Source organism: Dysidea avara, chromosome 13, assembly GCF_963678975.1.
Source record: "Dysidea avara chromosome 13, odDysAvar1.4, whole genome shotgun sequence".
Classification (NCBI taxonomy): Eukaryota; Metazoa; Porifera; class Demospongiae; order Dictyoceratida; family Dysideidae; genus Dysidea; species Dysidea avara.
Genome location: NC_089284.1, coordinates 10,728,138 through 10,742,453, shown reverse-complemented (window position 1 = coordinate 10,742,453; position 14,316 = coordinate 10,728,138).

Below are 14,316 nucleotides of genomic sequence, written 5' to 3'. Positions count from 1 at the left end.
CCGAAATGGCACAATTGAAAATGTAAAGTGATAATAATAAATACTTTAGGTTTAAGGAAGAAAATCCATCCCTCCTGGAGGAAGACTGAGTGTGGCCCCGACTAGACATTGGGTGACCTGCAGTTCGAATCCTGGGGTTGGAGGGATTTTTTTTCCTTACTTTATTATTTGGCCCCTTTTCTGTTACACCTTATCAGTAACTAGGTCAAGTCATTAGGTCTAAGTCCTTGAAATTAGGTTAGGTATTCCTAAGGCTGCAGCACATGTTGATGTCGGACCTTAAGTGCTGGTCATAATAATAATAAATTAAAATTGCTTACAACTCCACCATCCTATTTTAAATCAAGTGCTCATGAGGTTTATATAATACATTTCTGCACAACTCAAATCATTGCTTCTACTAAAAATTCAGTCTCCGGGAATCATGGGCTCGCTACCTACGTAGCTAGCTACCGAAAGATGTAGGATAAAGTGATAACTCTCCATAAAGGACACTCGGGTTCCTTTAGACCTAGCTACCTCTGAAAAAGGACCTTATAGTTCGTTGTCACAAACGGAAATAAGATCTGCACATTTGCAGTGAAAATTCAAATCTTTTCGCATTTTTAGGTTGCTTGATACACGAATATGTCGCGCATGTGCGGTAACTAGCCAATGAAATTCAAACAGCATATTTGAATTTCACGAAGAGTGAATTTCATTGGCTGTATCTGCTGCACATGAATAATACGATCTTGCCAATAGTGTCAAGCAACCTCAAAACCTCTGTACTGTATTTTTCCAAGACCTTGCTGTGTACAAAGCGCCATGCGCTAACAATGCATACGCATCTGATGAATAGGACGGTGCTGATTCGGTTTTACACGTCGTTTTATTCAGATTAATGAACGGTAGAAGACTAACACAAGTATTAACAGTACATTATTTAATTATCTATCACTTAACTTACAAACTTCGTAACTCACATGTGTGCGCATTTTTAGCGCAGGGCGCCTTGTACTGCAGTACTGCGGTTTTCCAAGTTCTTGCAATGCAAAGCGTCATGCGCTATACAAGCATGTACGTGTGCAGTTGTTCAACAGTGGATTTTCAGTGACAACTACTGACTCACAGGACTTCAAGGATGCCTACGCATACAACTCGACAGTCACAGAATATTACTGCGGTTTTGCAAGTTCTTGCATTGCAAAGCGTCATGCGCTATACGTGTGCAGTTGTTCAACAGTGGATTTTCAGTGACAACTACTGACTCACAGGACTTCAAGGATGCCTACACATACAACTCGACAGTCACAGAATATTACTGCGGTTTTCCAAGTTCTTGCATTGCAAAGCGTCATGCGCTATACAAGCATGTACGTGCGCAGTTGTTCGACAGTGGATTTTCAGTGACAACTAATGACTCACAGGACTTCAAGGATGCCTACGCTTACAACTCGACAGCCACAGAAAATTACAGGAGTATATTTAAAGAACTGCGCATACTGACACATCATTAGCGCATGACGCTTTGCATTGCAAGAACTTGGAAAACCGCAGTACAGGAGTATTTAAAGAACTGCGCATACTGACACATCATTAGCGCATGACGCTTTCCATTGCAAGAACTTGGAAAATTGTAGTAGCTACAGGGGTTTGCCACGTTCTTGCAAATTCCGTAATTCAAACATCGTACATGCGCGTAATTGTTCTTACAATTATCGCCATAAACATGAGTACTAGAACTGCCTACTCGTATCTACTGGTAGCTAGGTATATTCAAACGCAATACGGTACAGTAGTTCATCAGTGTATCGTACATGTAGACACAGATTTGTCACCTCGTAATTCAAACTTTGCACATGCACATAAAATAAAGTTAAAATTCCAAGGCACAAAAGCGAGTAATGGTCATGTTTACATGAACTACAGTAGCTACCGTATCACATTCGATTATCATTAGGTGCAGTTGTAGCAGATGACATTCGTTCAGGATAAAAGCAAGAATAACGCGCTTGTGCAAACGTTCTAATTACGGGATCTGCAAGAACTTCGCAAACCCCAGTAGGCAGTTCTAGTACAGAAAATTGCATTGTCTTTGCAACAACCGGCCATGCGCGGTTTGAGCATGCGCGTGTTTTGAATAATAAAACGCGCGTAATACCGGGTATAACAGTACGCAGGTATCGAAGCCGTTCAATTCCACGTCAGTTAAATCATTGCATAACCGGAATTATACACACTTTTACGGCAAGTATACCAGGAATGGTAGGATCATCACTAGTTAGCAAATACCAAAACCCTGTATTGTACGCATTTTATTATTCAAAACACGCGCATGCTCAAACCGCGCATGGCCGGTAGTTGCAAAGACAATGCAATTTCCTGTACTCATGTGTATGGCGATAAATGTAAGAACAATTACGCGCATGTGCGATGTTTGAATTACGGGATTTGCAAGAACTTCGCAAACTCCTGTATACCGCAAGATCTTGGAAAATTACAGTATTTAGGGGTGGTCCACAATTTTCTGCTTTTTCGCGAGCGTACAAACCGTACTCTCTAGGGGGAGGGGGTAAAATCGCATGGACGCTTTTTAAAATGTCGATCACGTGAGTTGGCGAGAAATCCGAATGTAGTGATAAGGTTCTAGTAGTAAAACTCTACTGCTACTTATTCAGTGTCCAATTATAAACGGTGGACTAAAGCGAGCTGATGCTGTTAATGCATGAGCCCAAGCCAACACATGATTGGACGAAATTGTGCTTTGGCTAACTCTGGAAAACCGCAGTGTATAGGGTTAGCTACCCGGCAATGAAAAGAAGCTTTATAAGCTAAAGGAAAGATAAAGTTAGGGTCCGCAATCCGAAAAATCAACTTTTACAAATCGATCCCCCTACCATTGTGGGATGTTCATTGTGGTATCCCATTGCTAGATCCACCATGAAACCGGAGGCACGATTGTTGTTTTCACAGAAATATCGATTTTAGTATTTCGTGAGATGCAAAAATTATTTTTAAAATTTCGTGCTCTACACAAAGAACAGGATAGAACTTGCTGCTTAGCTAGGTATTATCTAGAGTTAATGTAGTTAAAAAGTACGCACAGTAATAAGCAAATAACTCACTGCATGGGTTCCCGGCACAGGGTTGCTTTCTCTCAAAAAGCAGAAAACGAAACACGAATTTTCGAATTCAAACTGCCCTACCAGCCAAGACAAGAAAAGCCAACTCTTCCTCATAGTGATGTGATAAGGTTGGATGCATAGTCTGTCTATGCTGTTAGTCTGGAAAGGATCTGAGACTTCTCACCATCTGGGTGAAGAACGTCAAAATTTTCGTGCGTCATTTCAAGGGATTCTTTCAATGGTACCAAAGTGCTTTCCAGTACTTCTGATGCCACACTGGTCACTTAATTTTGTTTAGAATGATGATAAATGATGGATCAAAACTTTTGGTAGTAGTAGTAGTTGGTGTTTCTGTGATTTCATATGATTCAGTATACCAGCAGCTCACCAGGAGCTCCACCCAGCTCGAATCAAAAATGAATGATTTTGTGCTTTTTTCGGTTTGTTTTTGGATGTTTTGCAGCATAATGGTGATGTAGGGTGATCTAGTGAAGATTTGAAGCTGCTGTGGAGCGTGAGAGGTGAAGTCAAAGTTGGACGATTTTGCTGTCTCCCTTGATGCATAGCTTAGAGCGAGGCCTGGAAGCCGTGGATGAAATAATAATTGACAACCGCTGCCACCAAACGTTCAGGAACATCTTTTGCCATAGTTTTAGTTTATAATTGATAATTGTTGTGGTTGTAGAAGCGCTGGAAATGGCTAGAAAGCGCGACACAATTCTTTGATGCTACAGAAAATTTTGACGCTCGTCACCCAGATGGTGAGAAGTCTCAGATCTTTTCCAAACTAACAGCATAGACAGACTATGCACCCAACCGTATCGAAACACTATGAGGAAGAGTTGGCTTCTCTTGCCCTGGGTGGTAGGGCAGTTTGAATTCGAAACTGCGTATCTCTTTGCCTGTTTTTTTCAAAGAAAGCAACCCTGTTCCGGGCACCCAGCAAATCATTTACTTATTTCTGTGCGTACTTTTCAACTACAACAATTCTGGATACGATGTGACTAAGCAGCAAGTTTCATCCGGTCCTTTGTATGGAGCACGAAATTTTAAAAATAAATTTTGCGTCTTGCGAGATACTGAAAACAATATTTCTGTGAAGACAACAATCGTGCCTCCGGTTTCATGGTGGATCAAGCAATGGGATACTACAATGAACATCTCACAATGGTAGGGGGAATGATTTGTAGAAGTTGATTTTTCGGATTGCGGACCCTAATAAAGTTCATTGAATCTACAGGTAAGACGGTTATCAGCATGATAACACGTACTACAGGTTTTATATACTTTTATAACAGCACTTACTTTTCTTCATAGGCGGCGGAAAGGGGGGGGGGGGGGGGGGGGGCTAGGGGCTAAAGCCCCCCCTCGGTCTGCTGAGGTGGGGCTTAGCCCCCCCTCAGAATGATATCACACCGAAATTATCTTTCTTAGAGTGGGGCTGAAAACCGTGATAAAGATCGAAATACTCTAATAGAGCAGTCACTCTAATAAAGTAGTCAGTGTGTAGCGAGCTATGTAAGGATTTTTATGTAGTTTATCAGCTAGAAATGGTAGCTGGTGAGGTGGAAAGCTCTTGTCAGTTGGTTGTGACCTTTTTTTTTTTCTTTTTTTTTTTTTTTTTTGGTCTCACCTTACCAAACTATAGAAATAAGTCTGGGTCAGCCCAGCCCCCCCTCATATCAACTACTTCCTCCGCCGCTGCTTTTCTTTCTCTTTAGCAATTAACACTGATGAACGGTTTGTAGCTTCACAGCTTGTTGCTTTTGTTTTCTACCTGCAGAAGGTGTTGTTGTGGGTTTAGGAATGTACTGTTGGGTATGGGAGGCTGGATTACGTGGGTACTAATTTGTTTACACTATGTAAATGTGGGTTGCCTATAGAGAAAACCTGTCTCTGCAGAGTGTTCCCACATCTCCTGCATGACTCCAGTCCACCTCAGACTATGGTGAATAATACCCATACAACAAACTAGTACTAGCTACTGTCAGTGTTGGGATGGTTTTGTATGAACACATTGAAGATAGCTAAGTGTTTCTATGATGTTTATGTACACATTTGCAAATGTGCATCAGGTACTAATGCCCGCTGTGTGTAGGAATGTTTCTTTCAGGGTGTCAGCTTCAAAAGCATCAAAATGATAAGATGCCTAAAAGACAAAACAAATACCAAACATGAATTTTGCAAAATTAAAAAAGTATCCATGCATGTATTTGTTTTGCTATACAATACATCCATGTGTCAACATTTATACAGTACGCTTTGGGTTGGGGGGGAGGGAGTTAGAAAAAAGAGTACTCTTTGTATGCTCGCAAAAAAGCAGAAAATTGTGGACCACCCCTTAGCGGATAAAAGTACCAGTAAACCAACACAATCAGTTGATGTCAAAGCAGTCACTTTTTATCGCCGTGGAAGCAGTCAATTTTTATCACCGTTTAGCTGAATTGCTTTCCAAACATAACACTGTGACCTATAGCAGCACTCTTGCATGGCTTCATTGCTTGTTGTCCTTTTCTCTGTTAAGATCTGCAACTATGTGCATCCAGGGGAGCCATTCTATCTCTTACAGATCATCTGAAGCTTAAAAACACACACACACAATCAGTTGATTAAGGGGGCAAGTAACTATGTCCTATGGCTTCTGTGAATAAAATTATGTGTTTATATGAAGCTGTAAAACCAACACAAATACTGTTCTCTACCTGATGAATAACACATGTTATAGTTGAGACATTGAACTTCTGTTTAGTGCAAATCTGAATGAAATCCTCTGAAGTATGTACAAATCATGGCGTGGTTACAAAACACTGTAATTTTAACAGTAAAATTGATTCTCCTCCTACAGCTAATTGTGAAACTCCCCAAAAATTCTTGTAGTGGCTTGTAATAGCATTATCTTTAAAAGTATGGAAACAGATTTTTTTAGGAATGACTACTATGGCTTCAAAATCGGAGATTACTGTTTTTCATAGAAAATTTAGAAAGTTCAATAGCTCAATTGATAAAATACTTCAAAAAAATACTTCCATACTTTTGTTACAAACATACTTAGGTAGCAGATGACAAAATTTAAGAAGCATAGAATTAAAACTGTGAGACTAGATCCAAATTTTGTAGAATTCTCATTCTTTAGGTCTAAAATACTAAACTGAGTCATAAAGTCAGTATCGATACTTCTAACTGGAGATGGTGATTTTTAATTACCACAAACACAACTGATGCAAAAGGGGATGGAAAGCAAGCACAGATCAATGAAAGCCAAGATTTTGCATGTGAAGCCATAGGAATTATAGTAGCGTGTTCCCTTAATGAACCATTCACCTTTTGATTATAAGCGTCTGCTGCGACGTTTAGAACATATTTACATCACGTGCAACGTTGCTGATGAGCATGCGCGGAGTTTATTTTTGACAACGAACCGGAAAATTACGGTACTGTAACAAAATATGTGGTCCGGGTGCATAAACGGTCCGCCGGACCGCATATGTTCGACATAAATGGTCCGGCCGGACCAGCTATGACAGCAAAAATGGTCCTACCCGAGCAAAACTGGTCCGGGTTATAAATGTCAATGCTATTAAAGCTAAGGCCACTCCAAATAAATTCTCTGTTTCCCGTCCACCGCCCGCATCTAGTTACTGCCAGCTCTAAATATTCCATTATTCCGTATTCTTCCATTATTTCTTGCATACTGATATGTATATATATTTTTTTTTTTTTTTTTTTTTTTCCCGGGCTTGATGGACTGCCCTTGCCTACCACCCCCAGCACATAAATGGCCTGTGCTGGACAAAGGAAGGAACAAGCTTAAGCATGCTTTTATGCAGCCTTTTTGGCTGTGCCAGGCAAATAATGGCTTGAAAAGCTAGCCAATCGTATAATGAAATAATGGAAATAGACCGCCCGCCCGCATGCAAATATGCCCTAGTCTAGGACGGGAAACAGAGAATTTATTTGGAGTGGCCTAAGCCACTCGATACTACTTCTTGTGATTAGCTATACTGAGTGACAAAATAATTACCTAACCGAGGCTACTATACAAACTTAACCAAAGTCAAAGGCTGGAGACAGTTCGTCCTCAACACTGAGTTAGCTAGTTCGTCCTTAGCACCGTATACCGGCATGCATTTTCAGGAACTACGTCGTGAGCAAGGGTTTAATATGTAAGGCTATAAAACTTCGCAAAGGTCAGATTCTTATCAACAACAGACTTCATGGCATAGTTACAGACTTCAAATTTGTTAATTCCTCCAGTGGTTCATCTACTACAAGCTCTACATCTGCTAGTATTGCACCCGACTCTGTCCCTAATCAACAACCCTCTGTTCCTAATCAAAATCAATGACTACCTAATTGTTTCTACATAAACACTAGAAGTATTGTTAATAAGTTAACACAATTCCAATCCTTAGTTTACTCTCATGAATATGACTTGGTTGCTATTACAGAAACCTGGTTAACCAGCAATGTATTTAACAATGAAATTCTACCAAATCAATACATTATCTATCGCAATGATCGTAGGTCTAGAGGTGGAGGGGTCCTAATTGCCGTTCGAACTCATATCATCAGTAAACTCTTACCCTCCCCCACCAATCTTGAGATGTTGACTGTTGAACTAAAGCTACCCAAACGCCTAATCTTATGTGTGGTATACCTTCCTCCTGATCCAACATCATCTCAAATTCGATCCCTATCAGATCACATATCACAGTTCCAGCAGTCACACAGTGTTGTTCTTCTAGGTGATTTTAATCTACCACATATAAACTGGGAAACAATGTGTGGTAATTGTCGAGCCTCTGAAGACTTATGCGACATGACCTTTGAATTGAATCTTGTCCAACTTATAATCTACCCAACACACATTCATGGCAACATACTTGACCTCATTCTTACCAATGACGAAGACCTCATCACAAATGTCTCAGTTAATTCTCCAGAATGTTCTCAGATTTCATCTGACCATTTCCCAATTTCCTTCAGTATTAACCAAAACTGTCTACCACTTCACAATACTACTACATTACAAGCTTATGATTATTCAAAAGCTGACTTTACGAGTATGAATGACTTTATTTTAAATTCTAACATTGCTGACTGCTTAACCTGTGATGATGTTGAAAGCACTTGGTCTACCATCAAATCGGTCATCTCAGAAGCAATGTCCTTGTTTATACCCAAGTTTCAGTTGCGATCTAATCAGTATCCAAAGTGGTTTAGTCGTGATATAAGGCATCAGTTGAAGTGCCTTCACACTCTCAGAAGAACTCATAAACGTTCACCCACTCCCCATAATACTGCTAAACTTCGTCTAGCTGATGAACATTTTCAACAAAGTGTAGCTTTGGCCAAATCTAATTATGAGTCTTCCCTCATAAACAGTTATGCCGAATCCTCTAATCCTGCTATCTATCACTATATTAGAAGTTATACTAAATCTGGCACAATACCACCTACTGTACATCTCGATGACACTACAGCTTCAAGTGATGCTTCCCGAGCTAGTCTGTTCAATCGATACTTCCACTCAGTTTTTACAGCTCCAACATTTTCTGAACAAACCATTCCATCACTCCATCCAGATCAAATAAATTCTCTAACATTCACTGAGGATGAAGTATACTATGTTCTGTGCCAACTTGACCCTAACAAAGCTACTGGTATCGACAAAATTAGTCCCAAGGTCCTCCAAAACTGTGCTTTCTCACTAACCCATCCATTATGCCATCTTTTTAATCTCAGTCTGTCAACTGGGTCAATTCCTGAGGAGTGGAAGATTCATTTAATTGTACCTGTATACAAATCAGAAGATAGATCTTCAGTAAAGAACTATCGTCCGATCTCCCTCCTCAGCAACACGTCTAAAGTCCTTGAAACTCTAGTTTATAACAACATAATCAATCACACACTCAGCCATATCACAAATTGTCAATTTGGGTTCCTTCCTGGTAGATCAACTACCCAACAACTGTTGCTATACTTGAACAGCATTCATCAAGTCACCACTCAAGGCCATCAAATAGACTCTATTTATTTGGATTTTCGCAAGGCCTTCGACAGTGTTCCACATATGAAACTGCTAAATAAATTGAAGTCTTGTGGAATCTCCGGTAATCTCCATAAGTGGTTCAGCAGTTATCTACATAATCGTCTACAATGTGTAAGAATCTGTAATTCCATTTCCAACTTACTTCCCGTCCTGTCTGGGGTGCCTCAAGGTAGCACCCTTGGCCCACTGCTCTTCCTGCTATACATCAATGACCTACCATCTGTCATAAAATTCTCAAGTATATTCCAGTTTGCTGATGATACCAAACTATCCAAAAGTATTGCTGTTTCTTCTGACCAACTGTGCTTACAAGAAGATCTCAACCATTTATTCACCTGGAGTGTTAACAATGATTTTAGATTCAGTGTACCCAAATGCATCCACCTGAGTTTCAACAGTAAATTCACTACCACATATTCTATTGATGGCTGCCCACTCCCACAGCTTCTTTCTCATTGTGACTTAGGTTTGCAGCTTTCATCAGATATGTCCTGGTTCAAGCACTATCAAATCATAACTGCTAAAGCCTATAAATATTTAGGACTGCTGAGGCGTGTCTTCCATAGCTGCCATTCTATCAGAGCCAGAAAACTTCTCTATTTAACTCTAGTGAGATCTCAGTTAACTTATTGCTCACAATTGTGGAATCCTTATATGATCAAAGATACCACTATTCTTGAAAAAGTACAAAGACGAGCCACCAAGTTCATTCTAGCTGATTATGTCAGTGACTATAAAACACGCCTACTCCGGTTAGGTATCTTACCTCTAATGTATATGCTCGATCTCTATGATATTATGTTCCTTGTCAAAGCTTTACAACAGCCATCTTCTCAACTTAACATATACAACTACATATCATTTAGCTCTTCCAACACCAGGTCTTCGTCTACCAACAAACTAAATCATGTCCGCACTAATAGTAACTATGCCAGAAACTTTTACTTTAATAGAATTCCCAGGATATGGAACCAATTACCTTGCATTGACATCAACCAGTCCCTACCAGTCATCAAAGTTACTATTCAGAACTATTTATGGCAACACTTCACCACAAATTTCTCTCCTGACAATCCCTGCACCTATCATTACTGCTGTAGATGCAGCAAGTGCTATGATTCTGGACTGACAATTAACTTTACTACATAAGTTTAATTAACTCCCGGCTGCCAGCACAGGTTGCTGGCAGACCATCAATGCAACTTTTTCTTCATCTATACCCACCTACACATGTATAATTGTAATTGTATGTTGCATTGTAAAGCATTAATAATAATAATAATAATATCGCGTTGTAGCATCAACCATATTGCTACAGATATGTTAACTTAGCTGCAAAATTCACGCCAGCATAATTATCGGGTGCATGCATGACAAACTGGAGGCGGACCGTTTATGTTCAGCCCGGACCATTTATGTACTGGCATGGGTGGTCCGGGGGGACCAAGTATGTAAGCACAAGCGGTGCGGCCGGACATTTTATGACAGCATAAATGGTCCGCCCGCGGACCTTATTTGCCCGGACCATACGTACACAGTACGTAGCTAGGGTCCGCAATCCGAAAAATCTACTTTCACAAATCGATCCCCCTACCATTGTGGGATGTTCATTGTAGTATCCCATTGCTAGATCCACCATGAAACCAGAGGCACGGTTGTTGTCTTCACAGAACTATCGATTTTAGTATTTCGTGAGATGCAAAAATTATTTTTAAAATTTCGGGCTCCACACAAATAACAGGATAGAACTTGCTGCTTAGCTAGATATTATCTAGAGTTAATGTAGTTAAAAAGTACGCACAGTAATAAGCAAATGATTCACTGGGTTCCCGGCACAGGGTTGCTTTCTCTCAAAAAGCAGAAAACGAAACACGAATTTTCGAATTCAAACTGCCCTACCAGCCAAGACAAGAAAAGCCAACTCTTCCTCATAGTGATGTGTTAAGGTTGGATGCATAGTCTGTCTATGCTGTTAGTTTGGAAAGGATCTGAGACTTCTCACCATCTGGGTGAAGAACGTCAAAATTTTCATGCGTCATTTCAAGGGATTCTCTCAATGGTACCAAAGTGCTTTCCGGTACTTCTGATGCCACACTGGTCACTTAATTTTGTTTAGAATGATGATAAATGATGGTTCAAAATGTACACTGTAAAGTTAATTATTATTATTATTATTATTATTATAAAACGTTTGGTAGTAGTAGTAGTTGGTGTTTCTGTGATTTCATATGATGCAGTATACCAGCAACTCACCAGGAGCTCCACCCAGCTCGAATAAAAAATGAAAGATTTTGTGCATTTTTCGGTTTGTTTTGGGATGTTTTGCAGCATAATGGTGATGTAGGGTGATCTAGTGGAGATTTAAAGCTGCTGTGGAGCGTTAGAGGTGAAGTCAAATTTGGACGATTTTACTGCCTCCCTTGATGCATAGCTTAGAGCGAGGCGTGGAAGCTGTGGATGAAATAATAATTGACAACCGCTGTTACCAAACATTCAGGGACATCTTTTGCCATAGTTTTAGTCTATAATTGATGATTGTTGTGGCTGCAGAAGCGCTGGAAATGGGTAGAATTCGCAACACAATTCTTTGATGCTGCAAAAAATTTTTACGCTCGTCACCCAGATGGTGAGAAGTCTTAGATCTTTTCCAAACTAACAGCATAGACAGACTATGCACCCAACCATATCGAAACACTATGAGGAAGAGTTGGCTTCTCTTGCCCTGGGTGGTAGGGCAGTTTGAATTCGAAACTTCGTATTTCTTTGTCTGTTTTTTCAAAGAAAGCAACCCTGTGCCGGGCACCCAGCAAACCATTTACTTATTTCTGTGCGTAGTTTTCAACTACAACAACTCTGGATACGATTTGGCTAAGTAGCAAGTTCCATCCGGTCCTTTGTGTTGAGCACGAAATTTTAAAAATAAATCTTGGGTGGGGACTATTCTACGGAACGGAACGGAACGGAACGGAACGGAATGATGGACTAAACCACGGAACGGAACGCTTTCTAAAATTGAAGCTTGCAACTTACCATTGCTGAAACTTCCCTTATAAGTTAGCAGTGGCATCTCCAGTGGGTGATTAAACATAAGATAAAAAGAATTAACGGATTGATTGTGGGTTTTTGTTGGTTGTCATTAGTAACGAAGTATATTGTGGGATGAGCTGTATCAGTGATGTTCATCCATACGGAAGGGAACTTTATGTGAGCTGTTTTTCTTATTTAGACTTTAGAAACAGTCTGGGCCGGTCTTTCAAGTCATAAGTCAGTGTATAAATAAAGCAAGCAGGAAGATACTGGTAACAGGAAAGAGCCAGCTGAATTAAAACTTGAAGAATTTTGTGCAGTGTGTGAGGAGCAAATATTTTGGCAGACCGCAAGGAGGGTATATTCTGCAAACATCACTGAACTGTATGCATGGAGTTATTTATATATTAACAGCTGGTGCAGTGGACTAATGCCGTATTCAATAGTGAGCTGATTTTATCTGTTACACAATTCAAGGATGTGTCTGACTGCTAGCCTTGAATCAGGCTAAATGCGAAAACTCCAAGATCAGCCAAATCTCTATTATAAGTCGCATTTGAAACCATGCCTGTAGCCACCAGGCAAACATGATTTGGACCAGGATGTGTGTGTAATTTCAATGTATCTAGTCAGACCTGAAATGGAACACTCACATTAATTACATACCACCTTAGAATCCTAGGATTTCTTAAGTGTAACATTTCACATGCTTCACTTCAAACAAAACAGGTTAAATTTGTTCGTCTATTTTCAAGTGATTCTCAGTCCAACTGGTCCATGAAATTACAATGGGATCACATGTATTTGTTACAGTGCGGGCTGTCCTGTGTTGGATCTATATACTCTAGAGTTGAGATTTCAAGGTAGACTCACTGCCAATGTACTGACACTAGTACTGTTGTAGCATGTTTAAGTGGAGGACAAATGAAATAGTAATTTATGTATACAAATTTTTCATAATGAAATTGATATCCCATTTTGATTTGTACTTCCACTTTGCAACATATTCAAGAACAAGAAGCTACCACACTTAATCTCCAACCATTGTCATTAATTAACCAAGATCTCACCAGTCTGTAATTCACCTTACTTTAGTGATTTTATTGATTCATCTGTATGTTTTCTTCATTTTCCTTTGAAGTTGTACCAAGAGTTCATAATAAGGTGGAGAGTGTCTAACTTGAACACATTCACCAAACACCCTGCTTAAAGTAACCCCTCGGCCCTTTTCAGAACAAAGGCTTTACCTTCTTCAGCAACACTAATCAACAGTTTTCTATCCCCCAGTAAAGGTGTTGATTTGATGAAAGGTGAACTTTACGCAGGGTGTTTGTACAGGCCATACTGAGAGTTAGACACTCTCCCCCATAGAAATCAGTATTACGAACTCTTGGTTGTACAGTATAGGTAAACAAAGATAAGTTTCTCACCCATCTTATTCTAGGATTTCTATTGACAAGGAAAATTCTATTATTTGTATACAGGCTCAAAATTGAGAAAATATAAAGAAAGTGAATTAGTATTATAGTCAGTTTGCTTTTGGATATTTAATGTCTCCAACCACAACAAAAATTCGATGAATCCATGCATCTCATCACCGGTCATCTGAACATTCTGAAAGTGATACCTCACTCAATCAACTATATAATCTGTTTATTAGACTGAATAAAGTCATGATTACCTAAACAATCAATTAATGTTTTATAATTATCCTATTCCATTTTCCTGGAGGTTCCACTGATAAAATGCAATTTCAGCAATGATAGCAGCTAGCCAAGCTGCAAGTTGATTCAGAAAGCATTCCATTCTGTAAAATAGACCCCATCCAGAATTCAACTCAGTACTCAGGCTGAGATATCTGACAATAGTCCACTACTCTGTTAATGAATCATTGATGTTCACACAATATAGCCTCCTTGAGGTATCTGAATGTTTGCTCCTCACACACTGCACAAAATTCCTTTAGATTCTGCTTAGGCTGAGTTGATTCAGCTTGTCACCATACTTGTTTCCTTTGTAGTGTAGCTATACACATACTGATTTATGCCGATTAGAAAGGCTGGGCCTCAGACTGTACATTCTAAAGTCAAGTAAGTAAAAACATACTAGTAAAAACAAATCATGCATTAG